The 24,573-nt window shown below is 40.4% G+C and overlaps 1 long non-coding RNA gene across 1 annotated transcript; it reads right to left on the bottom strand.

Annotated features, from left to right (window-relative positions):
• Window positions 1-2,385: 2,385 nt before the first annotated feature.
• On the bottom strand, window positions 2,386-22,624 carry LOC129146545 (uncharacterized). Its single transcript, XR_008553405.1, has 3 exons — window positions 22,574-22,624; window positions 9,074-9,206; window positions 2,386-2,421 (listed from the first exon to the last, which is right to left on the bottom strand). It is a non-coding gene; the product is annotated as an uncharacterized LOC129146545 (long non-coding RNA).
• Window positions 22,625-24,573: the final 1,949 nt, after the last annotated feature.

Raw genomic sequence — 24,573 nt, 5'->3', positions numbered from 1 at the left:
AAGGCAGAAACCACTAATATCACAGGCTCACAACTCATTTTCTTTCTTCTCTGGGGCTTCTAATATATTTATTTTTTTTCAAGAAAATAAATATTAATATTTTAAAATTAAGTTCACATAAAAAAACTGTGAGTGTTGTCTTATTTATCACGGGCCTTCCAGGGTTGGGAGATCTGGTTCCTTACAAGAGTCTGGGTTCAGGACCCTGGCTTATTCTTCGACAGCCTCACTTCTTTAATCCAGAACCATCTCAGATTCTGCAACCAGCGTTTAATGATGTCAAAGTCCCCAGAAAACAACCTCACCACTTCATGGGAATTGCCAGTTGTAAATGTGAGTACACACACAGCAGCTGGTTATCTCTTTGGGGGTTAAATTACCCCATTCAGTGCTGGCTTGTGCAGACAATGGTTGGGGGCCAGCACCACCAGGGTAATCCTTTTACCTGCTCTATCTGAAATGACATTGGAATGAAGGGGCACTTTCAGGGAGTATCAATTTCCTAGGTAAGTTCCACAAACAAGCCCACAGATCCTTAGCTTCCTAATTGTGCTCCCACTCCAGGCCGAAGGAAGCCAGGCCTACTTGTCACTCCTGCACACAGATGAAAGCCTTGCTGGGCGTCTGGTGGAATTCCATCACTGGGATGTTTACTCATGGTCACCCTCCACCTAAACATGGGCTGCAAGGGGACTGGTTTTCATGCCAAGTGTCACATCCTGAAAGCATAAACAGCTATTGAAACCTTATAAATAGAGTTGGAAAGACAGACAAGGTGCTCCATCTCTCTTGGTGAATAAATTTATCTCCCACATGCCAGTGCCATGGGGTTACCCAATACTCTGTCTTGTCATTTTTCTTTAAAAGAGGACACACCTTCCATTTCTTACTGCAAGGAACTGTGGTGACAGACAATTAATTATTTTATTTTATTTTTTTAAAGGAACTTAGATGACAGCCTAGCTGACAGGAGAAAGGTGAGGCAGATGAGGAGGGAGCACAAAATACATGTTCAAGTTTGATAGTGTCCTCAGTCTTTTTTTTTTTTTTTAAAGATTTATTTATTTATTTATACAAGCACTGGGTTCAGTCAGAATCGTGGGAGGGTGAGAGAATTCACCAGAGCCAGAGGGGGGAACAGAACAGGCAGACTGACGAAATATACTGCCGAGGGGAGCAGCGGGCGCCGCAGGAGAGGTCTGCATGCCATGTGGAACCCTTGCCGGCAGCTAGGGATTGAACTGGTGCTCCAGAGGCTGTGGCAGCTTTGCAACCCAGCATTCAACCGCTGTGCCACCAGGGGAGGCCCTGTGTCCTCAGTCTTAAGAGCAAGGATTGCTGAGTCAAATCAGAGACTGAAAGAAGACCTGCCTGCATCACAGTCTCTGGGGACACTCACAATACCATTAAAATGGGTGAATTAGGGTGGGAATTTCACCAGGACTATAACAGAGATGAGAAAGCATACATTGTACAAAAATGAAGAATGATGTAAAAAACATAAAATTAGGGCCTCCTGGTGGTGCAGTGGTTGAGCGCTGGGCTGTGAAGCTGCCCACAGCATCTGCAGCACCGGTTCGATCCCTGGCCACCGGCGAGGGTCCCACATGGTGCACAGACCTCTCCTGCCACGCCCACAGCTCCCCTCAGCAGTGTATTTTGTCCGTCTGCCCCTTCTGCTCCCTGCTCTGGCTCTGGCGAATTCTCTCACCCTCCCACACTTCTGACTGTACCCAGTGCTTGTATAAAAACATAAGTAAATCTTTAAAAATATATGTATGTATAAAATTAAAAAAAAACACAGCTTCTCACTTTCGTCAATATTTTCATGCTGTGTTAACTTCTACAACTGTAGCTCATTGACTGCCATTTAATCAATATGTGTTTACTAACTGCTGACAGTCTCCAAGCTGGCCGTGCTGGAGCATAGACAGGGAGACACACACAGGTCTGCTGGCCAGAGATGATCCACGGATCCACTGTCGGTCTTTCTCTCAAACCAAACAAAATCTCCAGCCATAGACATTTATTGCTACATAGAAGCCCCTAGCAGATTCTGGTCCTCACATTCTCTTCCAGCCTGTGTGACCCCCTTCTCTCCCTCTTCCATTTTGCTCATCAGATGTGATGTGCACCCCCTGCCTTTCCCCAGCTGTGCTTCCCCCGCAGTGCCTCTGTGTCTGCTCTACCTACCTGGTCTCTGGTCACTGAAGACCCCAGCCCAGTGCCATCCTCTCGGGGCAGCCTTACCTCAGTCCTCCAGGAAGCATTAATTGCCCCTCCCTTGAGAGTAGACTGTTGATTCCATTCATCTGTGTGATTAGTGTCCCCAACAGTTTCTTGAGGATTTCAGGGAAACACATTTTATCATTTCCATATTTTTATTTTCTAGCAGTGTACATGGCAAGCAGTTCTTGTCTCCTGAAGTCAAACATAGGGGATTGTGAGTATTTTTTTCTCATGACAAGAGAATAAAATAAGATACTCAATGCTAGGGCACTTAGGAACAGCAAAATGAATGACATCTGGGTCATTTGCAGATGTTTCCTATGGTTGTTGGAAGAAGGGATTCCTCATCCAGTAGCAAGTGAGCCCTGAAAAGCTGCTTTTGAGGGTTCTCTTACTGGCATCAGTTTCCTTTTTGCTTTGAAAATGGAGATAGCTTTATTATTTTTTTTCTGATTTTAAGTATATACATGTTCCTGTAAAAATTCATGTGAGTTAGAAAACTAAAGACAAAAACGTATCAAATGAAACCCGAAGAGTAAAATCTGCTCAAAATCCGACCACGCAGAAGAGTAGTTATCTTTTCTGAAAAATCCTTCTAGTTATTTCCCTGTGAATATGCGCAGGCATGAGAACACAAAAACAGGCTGAGTTTCACATACTCATTTTCAAAACATATTAAACTTTACATAAGTGAGTCTCGTTAGATCTGCCCTTATGTGATCTCTGTTGTCTCTGTGTATTAGACACTTTCATATGGACACAGAAAGCCCCACAGCATTTATTTCTACAGAGTGCTCCACTGAACAGTGTCTCATATGTTTTCCAAATGTCTGCTGATAGATTTAGGGCCCTTTCCCAGTTTTTCACTCCTCTACATTATTACCACCAGGATAGATGCCATTGTTCATTGGTGTCACATGACATGTGGGGTGTCAGGATAGATGACTGCATGGTAACTTTTCTTTTTTTTAAGATTTATTTATGCATACAAGAGCTGGGGTGCAAGCCAGAGGAGGGGGGATGGGGGGTGAGAGGATTCACCAGAGACAGAGTGGGGAGCAGAACAGATGGTTCCACTGTAACACACTGCTGAGGGGAGCAGCGGGAGAGACAGGAGAGGTCTGCTGTGCTATGAGGGTGGCTCCCTGGCTGGGGATCGAACTCAGGCCAAAGTGTCTGGCAGTAACTCAATAGTGCTGTGTCTTTAACCTCTGCACAACCTGGGAGGCCCTGCATGGTAGCCTTTCAAGTACTCAGCATCTCCAAAGAAAATTAGGTGGATGCTATCCTGAAGAAAGATGGGACTTCCTCCAAGGCACAGCCAGGGTGTTCTATTTTAGCTCCTACAGCTGCTCTCAACAAGTACCAGCTGGACTAGCTGTCTTGCATTTTGCTTGGAGCCACGTGCTGTGTGAAAGGTGAATAGTACATTTCCCTATAAACCCTGTCAGCCAGTCCAGCAGTGAGGTGCTCTTTCCATTTGAGACCCTTTGAGATGAGTTGAAGACAGTTTTGGGCAGAGCTGTTCCTGCCTCTCTCCTGGCACATACCTACTACATGAAGGGATTGGGGCAGGGGGCCAGAATCACCATGCATTTAAGTTTCATTGTCTGTCTGTCTGTCTCTTCCTCTGACAAAGAACATATAGTCCCTTGAGTGAATGCTAACTGTGAATCCAGTGTCTTATTACTTAAGTTACCAGAAATGGTTCTACTGGATTAAAGTATGCCAAGTCAAAAGCTTACTAATTTGCTATTTGAGTAAAAATGCTTGTCAGTGCCTATTTCCCCAAAATGAGTAAGCCTGATCATGGACTGATGGACTCAGATATATCAATTTTTCTTTGTATTTCTTAGGTAGCTTTGTGATAGTGACATCGTCTTCCTAAGCAGCCCCGGACACTTGTAATTAGTTGTGAATTGTCCTAGCACTTTCTTTGACCAGGCTCTGTTGCCCCCTCTTTATCTGCATAACTTGAAGACCACTTTGTATTTATACATCAGGGGCATTAACTTACATGCAATTCACACTGCAAATCATTTTCTAGTTTTTTTTTTTTTTAAGGATTTATTTATTTATTTATACAGGCACTGGGTACAGTCAGAAGCGCAGGAGGGTGCGAGAATTCGCCAGAGTCAGAGCAGAGAGCAGAACAGGCAGAAGGACCGAAGTACACTGCTGAGGGGAGCAGCGGGCGGCAGGAGAGGTCTGTGTGCTATGTGGGACCCTCACCCGGTGGCTGGGGATCGAACCGGCGTTGCAGAGGCTGCGGGCAGCTTCACAACCCAGCGCTCAACCCCTGCACCACCGAGGAGGCCCCATTTTCTAGTTTTGTAGCTTATTTTAACTCTATCTATAGAGCTGTATATCTAGTATAAGTGTTTTTTGATTTTTATGGAGAAAACAATATAGTTTTCTTCCTATAGATCCTAATTCACTTTCTTTTAGTGTGTTAGATTTTAGTTTGAATATTTTTATGCTTTTGGAATTATGATAATATGGGGTTGGTTATGCCAAACATCTTGATATTTATCTACCCTAAAATAGTAGTGATAATTCTGTTCTAAAACAGGGAAATGAGCAAAGATTGTGTGCTCAAATTCTGCAGAGTAAATTACTCACGTGTACCTAATTGTAGTGAGACCATAAGATAGAAAACAAATTAGAGGGTAATAGATTAAAAATTCAGGTTCTTCTCTTTTAAAGGCAATCAACAATTTTCTTTCATTATCAAGTTGTTTTACTTAAATTATCAGAAAGTACTTGTAAGTTTTAAAGCCTTAATCGAATGCAAGATTTACTACAATAATGACTATGATTGTTGGAGTAAGAGAATTGAAATAATAAGCCCATGGGGAAATAGTACTTTATTGAATGTAACTGATGTCACATAACACTGTTCAGAAGCATGTCTGGGGTGTAGCTGAGTGGTGGACCAGTTGACTACAGAATCAAGTCTGGTCCATTTTTACACAAAGTAGCTCACATCACTGTTAGAAGGAGACATGCTGTTTATTTCTCTTTAGAGTCATTCTTAGGACCCACATAGATAATGTGTATCCTACATAGATAATTACAATATCACATCTCCCAAGAAATATAAGCGTCGGAGAGGTATATTTCCTTTTCAAGCACTCTCAGTCTACCCTGGATGCCACCTCTCGGTACCGTAGAATGAGAAGGAAGAGATAGTTTAAACTGTACAGATTTTTAAAAAATTACAATTTAAAAAAAAATTTACAATTTTTTAAAAAGTTAAGGTCAAGGGGCTTCCTTGGTGGCACAAGGGGTTTAGTGTCAGCCCTATGAAGTTATCCACAGTCACTGCAGCATGAGTTTGATTCTGGGCCAAATAGCTGACCCACATGGCGTGGCAGACCTCTCCTGTCTCGCCTGCTGCTCCCCTCAGCAGTGTATTTCAGTAGATCTGCCTGTTCTGCTCCCTGCTCTCTCTGGTGAATCCTCCCACTCCACACACCCCTGGCCTATACCCAGCTCTTGTATGCATAATTAAATAAATCTTAAAAAAAAAAAGTCAAGGTCAAGCCACCTCTCTTCACTTCTGCATTTATCATTTTTGTGTGGCTATAGATGTCAGGTTGCACACACTAAGGTCTTTTTACTGGCCCTGGTCCATCCACATGCTGAGTCTTGTGTGTTGTCACTTGTCTGGGGCTATGTAGGGAGGGGGGTGGGTACTAGTCTACAGGTAAAGTCCTTGGGTCACACAATTCTTTCAGAAGAACTTGAAAAACACCTCCAAGGCAATACTACTGCAGTGATGCTTTTGCCCATGAAGCCCAGATCTGCCAAGGTAATCACATGACCCTCACTGGGATAGGACTGACACCTTAAAGAGCCTGATCATTGACAGGTGCTGCTAGGATTTGGGCCTCATTCCTCCTCCACTCCCCTTCCCTCCTTCAAATTGCCTTGTGGGGCAGCGTTGGAAGAAGTCCATGTAAATAATGAGAAGCCCAGAGGGGCTACCCAGGGTATAATGTGCAGCTCCAATCCAAAGGCAGTCTCATATTTATTAGAATCACAGAGGTGGGGCAAGGACCCGGGGAGAGTACATGCATGGGGATGCATTATCAGGGATGTAAGCTACGGTGGAGTGACAGGGGTTAATGCCTGAGTGGCTCCATTGTTCCTGCTGGTCAAAGCATATGATCTCTAGTCTAATATCTGCCTGCTGCTTTCAGCACATTCTGGTTTCCCAATATGTGCCTCATACTGGGACTTCTGTCCTTGGTGAGAAGCCCCCTGCACAACCCTGCACCAGCTGACAAACAGGAACTCTGGGCACCAAGACAATACTCCTCCCCTCCCCCAGAACATGGGCTGGGGATCTCACATCCCTCCCTCCTCCCCCTCCCCTTCCCCCCTTCCCCTCTCCTGCTCCCCTCACTCCTCTCCTTTCCTCCTTTCTTCTTCTCCCCTCAAAGATGTCACAGCAGCAGTGACAACAGAAAGAGGATCAAAGAGGGAAGAGAGGCCTGACTCTCTTCTCTGTGATGGAACACTCCAGAGACTCGGGGTCTGGATATTTTCTTTTCTTTCAGAGATGACAGTTCCAACAAGGGAGGAAGTTGTTTTGGGTAGATTTTTGTTGAGTTCCAGGAAGACATAGAAAAAGAAGAAATTTGCCAGGAAAGGGGAAATGGAGCTAGATGAATTTTGGAAAAAAAAAAATGTAGTCTTGGTCTGACCTTAAAGCTGTGAATGTTTTTCAGAGATTAAAATCTCTACTTAGTGTTTGTACTTCTCTGAAACACCATTGAACTTCCTGCTGTGAGGTGCTGGGAGCCACATGGGTGACTGACTTGAATACCCAGACCTGCACCCCTTGCTCCTGCTTTCAGCCACTGTTGCTGGCGGGTGGTATAGTGTTCCCTGATCTAGGTGGTGACATTCCCCCCTCCACTTTCTGGCACCCTCTTTTGGTTGATGTACAAACTCTTGTGGTCTGAGTCCATTGCACAACAAACTCTGCCCTGGGAATTCTCTAGATCCCCAGCAGTGCCCCCAGCTTGGTATCACTGGTCAGGACTGGAAGAAAGGTCCCTGTATGCCTGTTCCAAGAATCCAACCTTTCCACACTCCTACAAGATGAAATTTCCAAGGTCAGAGCTCTGATTATTCATTCCTCAACTCAAAAATGGCTCAGTTGCTTTACAAATTCTAATGATATTGCTCTGGGTCTGGGGCTTGGCCTCACCCGTCTGACTTGGACCTAAGGTGTATCCCACACTCCCTTCAGGGGAGATCACAGCCCAAGAAGGCCTCCAGGATTAACTATAAGTACCTCCTCTTGCCTTGTTTCTTTTTGCTTTTCTCCCTTTCTCACTGCTGCATTTTCAATTCAAAGCGATGCTTTGTGAACCAGAAGAGATGCCCCTCCTCATGGAAGCCAGTCCTATCAAGCAGCAACACTCTCTCCCCATATGGTGCTCACCATTGGCAATGATTAAAGCTCTTTTTGTTGTTGTAAAAATACATTTTTTAAATAAATAAAAATTTTTTGAAACTACAACCATTATTTATTCATTTATTTTATTTTAAATATTTTATTTTATATAATTCTTACATAATTTTTCATTTTTGCACAATGTTTGCATTTTCATTATGGTTCTATTCCCCATACAGTTGCACCCCTCCTTATTTTGACACTAATCCTTCCTCTCCCTGCCCCCCACCCCATAGTGTGTCTCTGCTTTATAGTTTCTTGTTAAAAATTACAACTGTCATACATTTGTATTACAAACTTTCAAACAATAAAGAGAAAACTGAAGTTTTCCATACCCTCAACCCTCTTCTATCTCTAATCCAATACTTGGAGCAAACCACCAATGAGAATTTGATGTATGGTCGCAGCAGACCTCTCCTGCCTTGCCTGCTGCTCCCCTCAGCAGTGTCTTTGGTTCGTCTGCCTGTTCTGCTCCCCGGTCTGTCTCTGGTGAATTCTCTCACCCTCCTGCACTTCTGAGCTATACCCCAGTTCTTGTATAAAATAAATAAATCTTTAAAAAAAGAATTTGATGTAGGTATTTTCAGATTTTTTTTTCTGCATAAAAAACCTGATGTATATGCATAGGTTGATTTGTTTTAAACAAATATTGGGTCATTGTATAATATTCTTCTGTAATTTCTTTCCTCACCCAATAAATCAATTTGCTGTCAGTGTACAAAAATAAACTTTACTCTTTCAAACACTAGTGTATCATTCTATAATATACATCTGTCATAATTTGTATTCTCCTACTAATAGGTATTTTTACATCTGTCATAATTTGTATTCTCCTACTAATAGATATTTTAAGTTGTTTCTCAATATTCTGCTATTACAACTAGCTGTGCAGTAGCATTCTTAGACATTTATTTTTGTACATTTAAAGAGATATTTCTGTAGGATAAATTCTGTAGGATAAATCTCACAACAGTGGGATACCTGTATAAAAAAAAAAAGTATTTATTCCTGTTTACTTATAATTATCATCTCACACAAAAAATCCAAAAGTTGTGGTTGCCTCTTTGACTACCCTGATAAAATTTCTGGGGTGTTGTCTGTGGTTTGATATCGAGTAAAGATTAGGTCAGCGAATCATGCCACATTTCACATTTTCTCATCAAAATTAGGATTGAGAGATAAAGAAGCTGAGAGAAATATGGAGAAAGTATTTATGTAAATATGACACATTGCTACATGAAAAGTAATGTGAGTTTAGAAGTCAGAATTGCACATTGGAATCACCTGGAGAAAGCTGACATCTCCCAGTGCTTGGGCTACACCTCAAATCATCTAAAACAGGATTTCTGGGGGAGAAGCCCAAGCACCCATCACCTTAAAAACCTTCCCGAGTCTTCCTGTGTCCCGTGAGGCTGAATGCCACAGCTCTGGTGCCACAGCTCCGATGCCTCTGCGTGCTCTGATAAGCTGAGACATCTTGAAACTCCAGTTGCTTTCATTTTTTTCTCTGTAACATAAGAACGTTCTATTGATCTCACAATTTTTTTGTGATGGCAAAATGAGATAATAGTTGTAAAAGCACCGTCCAAACACAACAGCATTATAAATGAAAATATAAGCCAGCATTATTATTTTTTTCTCTTCAGCCAGTAACAGACAAAGCCACATTTTTAGAAAGTATTTAAGAAGTTCTAAAATTTAGGTAGGGGAAAATCCAGATTATTGAAGAAGAGCTATACTTGGGTTGCTCCTAACACTACTGTCAACACCGGCATTGATAACCTGCATGCAGATTAAGAACAACAGTCTCCTCAACTTCACAGGGTGGAGTATTGTGAAGGTAAACAAGGTAATGTCTTAGAGAAGAGCAATATAAATATTTGCCATCAGCAGAGATAAGAACAAATTGCTTCCTCTGTGGATTCTGCCTTGAATGCTTAACTATTTGAAAATGAGTCAGTTGTCCAAATGCACTCAGTAAGTCCAGGTTACCCCAACTTACTTCCCTCCAAGTCTTCCTTCAAACTCAAGGCAAGGGAAAAGATGCACAGAGGAATGAATGATGCATTCTTCCAATTAAGATCTAAATTTGATTATGTTTCCCCTGGGCTGCCCTGAAATAGACTGCTAAGTGTGCCAGTTCCTGAGATTTCACACCCACATGAGTTTGGAACTGCTGTTTCTCCTTCCATTTCTGAGTGTCCCAAGTATCAAGCTGGTTAAATACTGGAAGTCCTGCAGTCAGAGAAATAAATCTGTGTTAGTTGGATCTGCATTTTCCAAACTCACTTGATCATGAGACTTTCCATTATCAGCCCTTGGGTCCACATACTTAGAATGAAGATATTGGAAGAGTTCATCCTTACCACTCTGACCCAGGAGAATTCAGGAATGTCCAATCTGACTGAGTCTCAGACCATCTCTTTCAATTCTATTCCTTTTCAGATATGTAAATAGATTATCAGAGATGTCAAAGGCCGGAATTGTTCCCATTGATTTCCTATTCGAGTCCTGGGGTAGAATTTTTCACCCACCAGTACACAGGAAGCTATTGTATAGCCACTCTAGTTTGGGCCAGTGAAATATATTCAACCATGCAAGTTGACTCCTGAGGATTTCACATTAACTATTCTAGAAACAGTGACATGAAATATCCATGTCCCATAAAAAGGAAAAATGAAAAGAATGCTAAAGTGGGTGGCATAGACTATAACAGTGGTATGCTGGCCAAACCTTGATTTATAGGATTTACTAATTTCTAATATGTAAACACTCCTACCATGGTCAAAACAAGCGTATGATGTCACTGAACTGGAGTTGGAAAGAGATGAGAACCATCGGAGATTTCAGAGGACAGGGAGGCTGGCTATAGTTCAAATTGTCTAGAAAGGATTCTTGAAGGGATTGAACTCAAGCTGGGAAATGCTGAGTAAAAGGATGAGAGGCAGAAAAACTAGAACTGGCAGAAAGCAGTCATTTTTCTATTCCCTCCCATAGTTTTATTGAGATACAATTGACTTATAACACTGTGGATGTTGAAAGTGCACAACATAATGAATTGATATATGTATAAACTGAAAAATGATGACCACAGTAACTTTTAGTTAACATTTATTAGTTACAACTTTTTTCTTATAATGAGAACTTTGAAGATTTACTTTCTGCTACAATACAGTATTGTTAACTATAGTCACCATGCTGTACATCACATGCCAAGATTATTTATGTTATAATCCTTTTGACTACATTCATCCATTTCTAGTTCCACACCCCACCTCTGGCAACCACCAATCTGATCTCTTATTTCTATAAATTCATTTTTTTTAGATTCCATAAACAGGTGATATCATATCTGTCTTTCTCTGCCCCTTTTATTTTACTTAGTATAGTACCCTTAAGTCCCATACATGTCCAAGCCAGGATTGCTTTCCTTTTTACGGATGACAATACCCCATTCTGTATGGTATATACTACATTTTCTTCATTCATTCATGTTGATGGGCACTTAGATTGTTTCCATTACTTGGCTACTTGAATAATGCAGCAAAAACATGGAACTGAAATATTTCTTTGGGATAGTGATTTCATTTCCTTTGGGTATACCCAAAAGTGGATTTGATAGTTCTTTTCTTAATTTTTTGGAAACTCTCAATACTATTTTTCAAATGATTATACCAATTTACATTTTCACTAGAAATCAGTCTTTGATTTTATATATATATATATATATATATATATAAACACACATCACACACACACACACACACACAAATCTATCTATCTATTGGTTTGCTATCGGTTTATAAAGCTGTATAAATTTTGGGAGCACAGCTGTGTACACTCTCAAATTAACTCACCCTACCCTTTCCTCCAACTCCCCTTCTTGCTTCCCCTCTGGTAATCACCATATTTTTCCGCCTAAGATTTAGATTCTTGTATTTTGTTAATTCATTTTCTGTGGTTGTTATACCATACATATGTGAGAAAGCACTTTCTTATTTATTTTACTTAGCATAATCACCTCAAGCTCCATTCACATTGTCACACAAGGCAAGATTTCACCTCTTTAAAAGTATCTGAGTAAACACAGAGCTTCCATATGATCCAGCAATTCCACTCTTAGGTATTTACCCAAAGGACACAGAAACATCAATTCCAAAGAGCACCTGCACACCTATGTTTATAGCAGCACTATTTACAATAGCTAAGCTTTGGAAACAACCCAAATGCCCCAAAATAGATGACTCGATCAAGAAGATGTGGTACATATACACCATGGAATATTACTCAGCATTCACAAAAGATAAACACATGCAATTTGCAGCAACATGGATGGCGCTGGAAGGTATCATGCTCAGTGAAATAAGCCAGAGAGAAAAAGAAAAATACCGGATGGTCTCACTCATAGCAGGAATCTAGAAAACTTATTAAATAAGGGACCAGGAAAATGAATAACTATAAGAAACTGAAAATCAAAATCAACAAAAAACTATGAACCAGAGACACTCTGTGGGGGGTGGGGGGCGGGGAGGGGAGGGATTGGGGTAAAAATAAGGGGGTTGCAATTGTATGGGGAATATAAAAATAAAATTTATTAAAAAAGTATTTGAGTAGTATTCTGTTGGCTAATTTGAATAAAGCTGCTATGAACATTGGCATACCTCCATCTTTTGAATTAGTGTTTCTTTGAAAGATTTTATACATTTTCTAGTTTAGGAAAGAGAAATTTCTTTGAGATAAAATTCCCTTCACTCTAGGATTTTTAAAAAATTTAGTTTCAGACATTTTTTCCTTCTGAACTTTTAATTTCAGAAGTTTCAAATTTACATGCAAGTTTACATGTACTGCAAATTTCCTGTGTGCCTTGCAATACAGCTTCCCATTAACATCTTACATGGCTACTGTGCATTTGTCAGAATTAAAGCACCAATATTAAAACAGACATTCCTTGTTTCATTTGTTTCATTCAATTTTACTTTATCATGCTTCACAGATATTGAGCTCTTTACAAATTGAAGGTTTGTGGCAACCTGGGTTGAGTTGCTCTATTGAAGTTATTTTTCCAGCAGCTCAGATAATGGTTAATATTTTTTGCAATAAAAAGTTTTTAAATTAAGGTATTCACCTTGGGTTTTTTTTCTGCCTTTTGGATTAAATTAATTTTATGGCAGTAATATTGGTTTACAACACTGTATATATTTTAGGACTATAGGTTCATACTTCTTCAAATGTATGTAATTATACCATACCTACCACCAAAGCACCCATAATCCTTCATCAGGGTCCATTGGTCCCACTCCCTGCTTTACTTTTCACTGTACACATTTCCCTCCTGGTATCTTCAGTTCTGCATTTAGATTTCAAGGGTTTTGGTCTGGTTTTGTCTGTTCCTTTGCCTTGCTTCTATGTATTTCACAGAAATGAAATCATTTAGCATTTGTCTTTCTCCTTCTGACTTATTTTACTTAGCACTATCACCACCAGTCCATCCATTTTGTGGCAACTGGCAAAATTTCACCTCTTTTTTTTTTTTATAGCTGAGTAGTATTCCCAAAGAAATCCTTCCTTATTTTCATCACTATAAGGGCATTGCAATTGCAGGGCATGTGGTGGGAGTCTTCTGTTTCTAATTTATAGGAATTTGGTTTTACTTCACTAGAGTTCTCTTTGTGTGTATTTTGATTTAGACATGGACTCAATCTTTAGACTAGGTTCCTCTTCTGAAAAGGCCCATGAATGGGGGTTCACTAACTTCAACCCCAGCTCTGTTTGAAGAGTGAACTCACATGGAATGATACAACTCCCAGAGTGCACCTGAAGGTGAGACGTCAGTACATGAGGGATCCCACTATGGGAGTGACCCTACTACATGTTCCCAGATTTAAAGGGCATCTATTTGCATACATTGACTCAATTGTTCACTCAAGGTTGCCATTTATGCACCAAGCATAACCCCAAGATTAAATCACACTTGAAAACTACTGGGGTTCAATATTGTCAATGTTGGGGAAAATGCCTTTTTGAAAACTGGAAAGTGTATTTTATGCAAGCACCCAGAACCACTGGCAATTATAAGTATCGCTTGTGTGGGATGAGTTGAAATATTTCCTAATAGGATGAGGAAAAATTGAAAAATTTGCTGAACAATTGCTGATGGAAATAATCCCTCACTTTGGATTTCCAGTTCCATTAAGGGCCCGTATTTGCTTTAGAAGTCACTCAGAAAGCAAATAATGTCTCACAGATTACTTCGAAGCTACATGCTACCTGGGGGCAAAAATCTATGTGAAAAACCGAGAAAATGAATCACATCCTAGAGAAGCCCTTGGAGAAACTATTTTGAGAAACCAGTGTGCATTGGGGTCAGTTATTGTCCATCACCTGTCAGATAAGAGTGGCTACTAGAAGTGGGCTACATTTCAGTGTCTTTGGAATTGTCTTTGAAAAGTAATTCCAAGCTTCAATTTGGAACACTGCATAAAGAACAAGAATATAGACTCAAACATTACAAATGTCATATCCAGGAAATTTGACTATAGCTCTTAACTTTGCTCTCTATGAGATATCAGGTTTCTATGCCTCCAGATGAACTACTGCATCCTTCCAGACCTGGTGCTTGGGTCTTTCTTGACACCTGTCAAAGTGGAGATGCCCAAGCTCAACTATTGAAAAATGGTCGGGTCCTTACGATGCATTGCTAATTACTCATATTTCTTTGGAAACTGTGGGCATAAAACCTTTGGTGCATCACTCCAGAGTGAAGATGGTCTTAGAAGGTGATGACTCAAAGACCAAAACCCATTGGCCTTGTGACTCCGTGGAAGTTCTGAGATATTTGCTTTAAAAAAGACAAAAACTTAAATATTCTATTATTCTCTATCAGCTGCTGTGTCAAGATACCCCAGGACTGATTTACTAATGATCACTGGAAACCGTGAGATGATGAATAAGGCCATGAGTCCATCTTGGTAATTGCTCTAAGTCTTTCTTTTTCTAAAGTCTAAGGTATGGAGAATGGCATCTGAAACCATGTGACCTCTGCTGTCATCATCCCCCAGATTTGGGAATTTGATTCTGGCTTTTACTTTTTGGTATTTGTGAGCATTCTTTGTATATGAATGTATGCTGTTCTTCCCCTTATGTCTCTTTGCAGATTGTTTTTGCAGGTACATCAGTGGCTCAGGTGGACAAACAGCCTGGCTACTTCAACGTGAGTAAAACTGTTTCTGGGGAAACCCAGACTATGAGAGGGTTTGTAAAGGCAGCTTGACAGAGATGAGCAGGCAAGTGGGCTTGGGAGGAGCAGACAGACTCCATCAGGCAATGATGAAAAGAATCTAGCATTAAAAATCTAGAATTTGGAAAAAATATCTAGGGCTTGACCTCATAAGGAAGAAAAAGAAAGCTCTGTGTTTTGCAAATATCGGTAAAACTGCAGTCACATAGGGTATTCCATGTGGGTTAAATGAAAACAAAGGGTTTTTTACTCCGTCTTCCTGAGGCAGTCTCGGAATATTACATGATTCTAAGAATTTGTGCATTTTTTTATAGATTATCCAATTTGTTGGCAAAAAGATCTTCATGGTAGTTCTGTTGACACTGTAGTTTTTGAACATTTAAAAAAAATAATGCTATGTGTTACATACTTAATACACGATTGTATAGTGCAAATATAACTTTTATATGCCCTCGGAAACCAAAAATACCATGGTTCACTTTATTGCAGAGGTCTGGAACTAATGAGCACTGTCTCTGAGGGATATCCGGACATTATTATCAACTAAACTCTATAGTTTATTTGAATTTCATAAGTTTTTCTCTATTTTCATTTTTCTGTTCCTGTAGCTGTCATGAGATATGTTACCTGTGGCTGTCATGTTTCCTCCCCTCTCTGTGACAGTTTCCAGACTTCTCTTATTTTTTATGACCTGACAATTTTTAGGAGAATGTAACAGTTATTTTGTAGAATGCCCTTCAATTTTGTGTTTATATCATGGTTTAGCTGAGTTTTGAGGAAGAACAAGGCCATGAAATGCTATTTTTATCACATTTCATCAAGGATCCATGCTCTCAACCTGACTTAGCCCTGGTGTGCTTGGCCTTGATCACTCAGCCCCGAGGGTGTTTGCCAGCTGTGATGTTATTATCCTCCTTTCCATTCTGCAATCTTTGGGAGACTCCTTCATCCAGACCTTACTATCTTACTCTGAATTTCCACTATGCCTCCCTTACTAGGTTTCTCTAGAGTTTTCCTCATTTCAGTCAGTCCTGTATGCAACAGGAGTGATCTTAAAACCTATCATCTCTGTTGCATCTGTTTCCAACTTGTTCATGGTTCTGTCCCATTAATTCCAAATTCTATAAGGTCTGGACACTCCAGTGCATCATTAGTTTGCTAACACTGTCTGTTCCTCCCAAGCCCACTTGCCTGTTCATCTCTGTCAAGCTGCCTTTACAAACCCTGTAAAGGTTTCCCCAAACTAAGCAAAGAGACCTTGAGACAAGCATTTGGACGCAAGTGGTTTATTTAGAATGGAAGGTAGGGCATGAGGCAGGACAGGCAGGAAGAGCAGCTGTGTTAATGAGCAAGTAACCATGGCATGCACCTGGGACCATATCAGCAGGCACCTTTTGGGAACCTACATAGAACATTTCTCAGATTTGTCTCCAGACGATTGGTACAGAAGATGGGGTTATTTTTCCTCCAATTCCCATCTGCCATCAAGAGGAAACACTCAAGGGAGCACTAAGTCCTGGAATACCCAGTCTACCTTTTTACTCTAGTAGTCAGAGAAAACCTTGTGCAGAGGGTTGCAGGAGTTTGCAATCAAAATCAAGTTTTATGTTCAGGACATATGAGTGCTGAGTGGACATGGTGGGTCACTGAAAACTCTGTTAGAACCTTCTTCATGTGTTTCCCTTAATAGTCAAAATCAGAGAATACTGGATAAAGAACAGATCATAGTTAAGATCAGTTAAGCTATCACATGAAAAGAAACAAGTTCATATAGATAAAAATATCTGCCAGAGATTTCTCCTGAATTAGGTAATAATAGCAATAAAATGATAATGACAATAACAACAGTGATACTAATAATATTGGAGTAGTAATAACACTACACTAGTGATAATATATTTGTAATATAACTTTCATATACATTATGTCATTTAAAAATAATTTGAGTTTTACAAGACTTCATGATGCATTCAGAGCCTATAATAGTCCCATTTTTCAAATGAGACATCAAAACACTAACGTTACCTAATGAGCACCAGAGTCAGAAAGAGCCACCAGTTCTCCTGAATCTAAGACTGGTTGTAGAGTTAACAAATTATTAGATTTTTTCAAACACACTTTGGGGTCAGCATCTGGAGAAATCAGTTTGTAGCTCAAATATTCTTTATCCCATTCTTGGCAATAGAGCCAAACCAAGAACAGAACTGCCAATTGTAAGATAAATCCTATATCTTTATTTCTAGATGGTTTTGAAAATTACTGCAAAATGAGAAAATGAATGTTCCACATTCCAGAACAGCCAGATAAATTCCTTCTTATTGATTTGTTTTCTTAATCAGCCTCAACGCTAGTCTTCAATCTAGAAATTGGCAGAATTGTGAATGTAACTAAATAAATATTAAGATTAATACAATGAAAATGAGAATCATGGATGTTCTAGAAGTTGTGCCTTAAGCAGCTGACATTAAATTATTAAAATGAAGCATAGAATATTAAAAAATACAGGTTGAATTTTATCACAATGTGGTGGCTAATAGGCCACATCTATCCAAAGATTTTTATCAGAAAGTGTGAAAAATCCTTGGGAGTAGAGGTGGAGAGGCCCCACTGGACTATAATAGAAGGGATATTGGATGGGGGAGGGAGTGAAATGTTGAGTGGTCCCTGTGTGCATGAATTAAGGTTAATTCTCATAATACTTAAAAATTTCAGTTCTCTGTAATGTTGCTGCCAGAATTCTATATTCTCTTTCTGTTAAGTTCCTATATGCTTTTCAAAAGATTTTTCTTCCTGTGATTTCTATTGAGAATCCCTAGAATTCCAGTGATTATTTTAAGCTGTACTTTTTTCATTATTCCTCATTCCCATTTCTGCATTTCTATTCAATCCATGTTAACCCAACAGGGGAGTTTTAGCATGGTTATATCTTAGCACTTATTGCCTAGGAAGTTTATATCAGAATGTGAGGAGCCCACCCAGTCAAATATATGCATATAAAAACTACTTCCTAAGTGCAAAGTACTATTTCAACTTTAGCAAAGGTCAGAGTCATCTGGAGAGCTGGGTAAAACAAAGATGTCTAGACATCACCACTAGAATCTCTAATTCTATAGAACTTGGAAGTGACCCAGGAATTTGCTTATCTAACAACTTCCCAGTTGTTAACTGATGCTGCTGCATGGGGACCATGCTCTGAGTAAACTTTGTGCTGGGCAAGGATTAGACTGGAGCTCTTCTGGAAGAGGACAGCTCTTTAGCACTAAATAAACTTTCAGGAATAACTGACAATAAGGCAGATTGAGTGTATGAAATGATGGAGGAACGCCCAAGTCTGTCTAATAGCTACATGTCTTTATACATAACAGCAGTGGTCATCACAGTCAATTACTTATGGGGAAAGGCTCATTATTGACTTATGCCTTGTCAATTCTGTCCATATAATCTATATTTATTGATTTGGAAACTTAGTACAAATATTGCCCTGATCTAACATTCTTAGAGCCAGGAGACTGAAAGTTATGGATGACTCGCCAGACTTTGAATTAGAAGTTTTAGATTCAAGATCTGTTTCTGTGTCTTCTCCCTTTTATTTGGGGGGGGGTGGTGAGGAAGGGTGACTCAAGCAAGTCATCTAAACCTTTTTAGCCATGGTGTCTTCCCTGGTCAAGTGGTGTAACACAAGCAGTCCTGACCAGTGCCTGGGTTACAGCGATGATCCAAATAAAAGTGAGCTCACATCTGCATGTGTAAGGGGTTAACAGGGAGCAGCTTGCTCCTGAAGTGGGTGGGGGAGCAGCCATCTGAACACAGGCTTGGCTCCATCCACCCCCTGCCTGGTGGGCTGCCATATGGTGCCTCACCTTGTTCCCTTTCAAGATGAACTCTCATTCCCTGGAAAAAATTTCTCAGCCTTAAAGTTACAACTTCAAAAATGCAGTGGGGACCACATTTAAAAGCTCTGGCAAATTTTTGGTTGATTTAATTTTTTAAACTGCACTTTTAAAACAAACCCAAATATAGAGATGAAAGCCAAGAATTAAAATATACATACAAAATAAAAAACATTAATATTTTCAAGTACGACGAATTGAATAATCATCATAAGGAAACAATAAAACGTTAAGTGACTCGGACCAGATGATCATTGTTAGTCTCCAAGATGCTGGAACATGTGGTCTGTGCAGAAGATCAGGATCAAGCCAACCCAGTGCTGGCTTCCACTTTTCACAACACAGTCACCCCTTAATCCCTCTGCGTTAAGTTCCCCATCAGTTAATTAAACAAGCTTTAACCCTGATTGGTAAAGGGGGAGTAGGGAGGGAACTGAAGGACGTCTGTTCTACTGACTCAGAGGGCTAAAGTCCATAGCCAGAACACCATGCATTATGTCATCTCCCTGCTCACAGTTATTTAATTTTTAGTGTGATTGTCAACCATTTTAGCATGTCTTGCCTCTGACGTGTTGTTTCCTCCCACACAAAGGACCTCAGGTCTGAAGTATCTGTAGTGTGGCAGACAATGGGCTGGGAGGCATACGAATGGAGTAGCCCATTACGCATCCTTGCTTTTACCCCTTGTCTCCTCAGCAGCCCAGGTTTCTCTCATCATAGCCCCTGCCCCTGCATTCCAATTATCCCTCAGTAGATTCGCTAATGGAGGCAGACTTTCTCTCTTTTCTAAAATGTTTATTTATTTTTTTTGCCTAGAAGAACTGGGGTGCAAGCCAGAGGTGAGAGGATTCACCAGAGACACAGTGGGGAGCAGAACAGGCAGATGTACTGAAATACACTGCTGAGGGGAGCAGCGGGCAAAACAGGAGAGGTCTGCTGTACCATGTGGGTAGCTCCCTGGCCGGGGATCAAACTCAGGCCTTGGAGGTGATAGCGTTGAGACTTACCCCGTAGGCCAACAGGGAGGCCTATGGAGGAAGACTTTTTCCTACTGACCTCAAGGAGTTTATCAAGAGGAGAAAGGGTGTGTGGGAAGTTTCTTCGAAGGAATGGAATTGAAGCACGAGCTTTCTGTGGTGGTGTCCCCTGTCACCTGCCATGTCACACTGAAGGAGAATGAGCCTCATGGACCTTGAGAGTCAATGCTCAGCAACTGACAGGACATCTGTGGACTCGAAGGGAGGAGAATATCTGAGGAGATGATTTGGTCAATTTCTCCCCTCAAAAAAAAAAAAAAAGAATAAAAACAATGATTGGTGGATGGTGCCCTTGAAAGAATATTTTCTCATGTACTTATCTAGGTAAGAGTTCCTTAGAAGAAGAACATTCAAAATATTCTGTTATAAAGTGAATTCTTTAAATTTTTGTTCACTTTTGTTATTCTGATAGGTGACTATTGTCACTGAAAGAAACAAAATAGCCTCTGATTTGTACTTTATTAAAAAGGAAAAAAGATTGCTTTTATCCGTGTTATTCAGAAACCAGCCCCAAGGCAAGGGCTTGGGTGGAAACTATATTTGGAAGGACTGAGGCAACAAGGCCGGCAGGGAAGGAAGGCCATGCAGGGTGTGTGATTGGGTTGTCAACTTTGTAGGTAATTGGAATTTATTTCTAGGGGTGGGGGAGAATGGTTGTAAAACACATGCCATAGAGTTATCCATTGAAGAATGATAGAACTGTGTTATCTATGCAATACCTGAAGCATCATTGATGGGGTGGGGGCTGTTAATTCATGAAAATTTCTGGACTTCCAGTGTGGCAGTGACTTTAAAAACAAATCCTTAAGTCAGTGAGGCAGATTAGGGCTGTTGAAATTGAGCTAATCACGAAAAAATGGAAAGGGTGGAGGATGGGGGACAGGGTCACTGCCTGCAGAAGTAAGCTCTCTGCATTCCTCCTTTGCATTTAGGAAAGAAGGACAGTACCACAGCTATTCATTCCCATCCAGTAATAAACAAAATTCCTGCCCCCTCAATTAAAAATAACAAAAGTCCCTTCCTGCTCTTACACTGTTATTAACAAGTACTTATATCTCTCCTGCCTGACCCCCAACCCAGCTTTGCCTCATGATCAGTCGCCCAATGATGCGCTTTGCTGGTGAAGGCTGGTGTCTGTCTGTGTAAGTGAGAAACACCATTTTCTTAGGCGTGCATGTGGGGATGATGCTCAATCAGGTGTAGTCAATGCCTGTCACAACCACAGTCCATGGAGCAGAAAGGATGATAGAAACCATTAGCCCAACACCTTTCCTTTTCAAAAAATATATACATATATATATATATATATATATATATATATTACATCATTGTTCACTTTTGTACAATATTTGATTTCTCCTCTCAGGTGTAGTCCCTATAAAATTCCCACCACCAAGTCACCCATGAGCCATCACCATGGACTTCTGTGCTCTTCCCTCCCATTTTTATTCCTTTCCCTCTCCCTTCCCTGAGGACTGTCTCTGATATATAGTTGCCTGCCACCTTTGTCTTTTTTTTTCCAGATCCCTTATTTGGTTCCCCTATATTCCTGCTATAAGTGAAACCATCTGATATTTTTCTTTTTCCTTCTGACTCATATTTTGCTGAACATAATCCCTTCCAGCTTCATCCATGTTGCTGCAAATGACATGAGTTTATCTTTTTTGATTGCTGAATAGTATTCCATTGTGTATATGTACCACATCTTCTTGGTCTAGTCATCTATTTTGGGGCATTTGGGTTGTTTCCATGTGTAAATAGTGCTGCAATATAGGAGTGCAGGTTTCCTTTCAAATCAATGCTTTTGTGTCTGACACCTTTCTTTTAATGAAAAGAAAGAGCTAATATGACTTGATTAGGGGCTTATAATTAGTTTGGTGCTGGAGTTTTATTTAAAAACTAGTCTATCTTCTCCAGAGCTCAAACCAACTTTGATAAGCCATAGACAATTTTTCCTCATTCACGGCTGTGAGGAGATAAAACTGCCTTTGACCAGGCAGGTATAATTATCCTGAGAGTAAGCTGAGGGGTGGTGGGAAAGGAGAATTCCCTGTGGCTGGACTTCCAGGATCTAGTGATATGCCAAGTAACATTGCTAGAGGCAGGGATGGCTATAAAACAGAAATTCACTCATTTAGTCAACTTTTTTTTTGCTTTTTAATTTTATTTTATATATATTTTTACATCAATTTCATTTTTGCACAATGTATGTATTTTCATCTTGATTATATTCCTCATACAATTCCCACCCCCCTTATTTTGACCCTAATCCCTCCTCCCCACTCTACCCCCCCATAGTGTGTCTCTGGTTATAGTTGCTTGTTGATTTTGATTTTTACTTTATTATAATTAGTTACTTATTTAGGTTTTCTAAATTCCTGCTATGAGTGAGACCATTCACTATTTTTCTTTTTCTTTCTGGCTTATTTTGCTGAGAATGATCCCTTCCAGCTCCATCCATGTTGCAACAAATTGCATGAGTTTATCTATTTTGATTGCTGAGTAATATTCCATTGTGTATATGTACCACATCTTCTAGATCCAGTCATCTATTTTTGGGCATTTATGTTGTTTCCATAGCTTGTTTCCATAGCTAGTATAAATAGTGCTGCTATAAACATAGGGATGCAGTAGTTTTTATGGCAACGTTGATTTGTATGAACACTGCAAGGCATTCACACACACACACACACAATTAATGAGTACTCACAACACTGTAGATGTGCCCATGGATTGTGTTGAGTGGAAAAAGTAAGACATAAACAAGAATGTGTTGTGTAAACACCTTTGTCAAAATTTCAAGTATCCATGAAGGAATCTATGACATCAGAATGGTGATTGTTTCTGGTTGAATGTTGGTGTTGACTGAGTGGGAGCCTTACTGGGCCATGGGGATGGTTTGATATTTGGAACTGGGTGGGTGTGCACAGAGATTATATGGACAAAAGTCATTGAGCTGTATATCTAAGACGGGAAAACTTTATGCTCTTTATTAAGATTATATCTCAGTTAAGAACATGAAGAAAAAAATAAAGCAATGCATGTAACACAATAGACCAATTCAAAGGAAATTGGAATAAAAGAAATAATTTGCTTCATTCATCCATATATTCTTCCAATAAATGTGTACGGAAGCTGTTGATATCAACCCACTACTCTAAGTGGCTCTCCTGTGCAACTGGACAGGATCCATTGCAAAAGTGTGTATCTTTCTGCCCCAGCTGCAGGGCCAGCTGGAAGTGCCAGGAGCTGTGCCTTGTAAGAGCAGCCTAGGAATAAAAATGAGGGGTTGGAGGATGAATACCCAACTCCCCAAATCTTCCGTGGAATGAGTCTGAAGCATGAGGGTGCTAGAGAACTGAGCTCTCATTTCCTGCAGTCATGAGTTAGCAATTCATCCCCTGTATAGGCTGCTTCCCTTCCCTGTCTGCCTACACTCCCTCCTCGCTCCTGGGATCACCTCCTAAACAAACTTTCTTGTCTTAGGGTCTGCTTTTGGGGGAACCAAAAAAGTGTGAGGGCTGGGCCTATAAAGATGGCCATAACACCCAAACTTTCTCAAACAACATACAGCATGTGAAGGTGAACATATTATTTGACAAACATTAATAGTGAAGTGGGACAAGTGCGGAGGTGGGGTCTACTGCTGGGGATGGTGGGGTGGGGGGGAGCACAGAGACTGCAGAGAACCGATCCAGTCTAAGAAGTAGTCCTGGCCGGTGCTGGGGGATCACAACTCCTTCCCCTTCCTTTTCAAACACCCATCCCTCTGCATTTCCTTCCTTCTTACATGCAACCAGAAATGAAAAGAGACATTCACTTCTTTAAGTCATTTCCTTATGTTCCCATTAATATCAATAAGTATATTGAATTTGCCACCCATGTTGGTCTATTCTGCTGCCTCATTTTATATCACAGAACTAAAATTCGCCTTTGGAATTGGCTCCGGATGTATGGAAGCCATTTTTCAAATGTATTTTCAATATTGCTTCCCATCTGTGTGACATATAGCTCCTAGGAAAACCCAGCACATATTTCTTAGACCATGAGGGGGGGATGCCTTCCAGGGAGCTCAGAACCACCTACCCATCAGCAGCTGGTGGAAATGTGCACCAAGAGCCATCATCTGGAAACAGGCAACTGACTCCTGTTGTTGGAGCTGTCATCCCTATTCCAGCAGTCTTTCTGGGTGAAAAATTCTTCAAAGCACACACATTCAAGGCCAGGGTATTTCCTATGCTTCTCACCAAAGTGGACGGGTCGCGGAGCTCTCTAATTTAGGATCCAGTAGAGTATCAGATGAAATGCAGGCTGTGGTTTGGACATCCTTCCCAGATAGAGTGGGTGCCATTTCAACAGGGATTTATGCATTTAAAAGACAATAAGCTATGCAGTTCCCAACTGACATGCCCTACATGGGATGATCCTAGGGAGATGGAGAACCATTGCCATGGGCTGGCTATTTAAAATGTCCTTTACTTTCCCCTGGGTGGAATTAGGCAGTTTTGTACAAATGCTACCCTTCACTTTACATTACAAACCTAGAAAACCATACAAAAATGGCAGAATGTCTACTTTTATTTTTATATTACTTTGGTCAAAACACATGTACTTCTTCCTAAAGACCAAAGGATTCTATTAAATAAGAAGTGAATGTTCATGGTGAAATCTGTATAGAGAGTTAAACTCAATTAAGATTTTATTTTACTT

This window comes from Talpa occidentalis, unplaced genomic scaffold (assembly GCF_014898055.3).
Source record: "Talpa occidentalis isolate TD23 unplaced genomic scaffold, MPIMG_talOcc4v2.1 talOcc4.10, whole genome shotgun sequence".
Lineage (NCBI taxonomy): Eukaryota > Metazoa > Chordata > Mammalia > Eulipotyphla > Talpidae > Talpa > Talpa occidentalis.
This window is presented reverse-complemented; position numbering and strand designations above follow the sequence as displayed.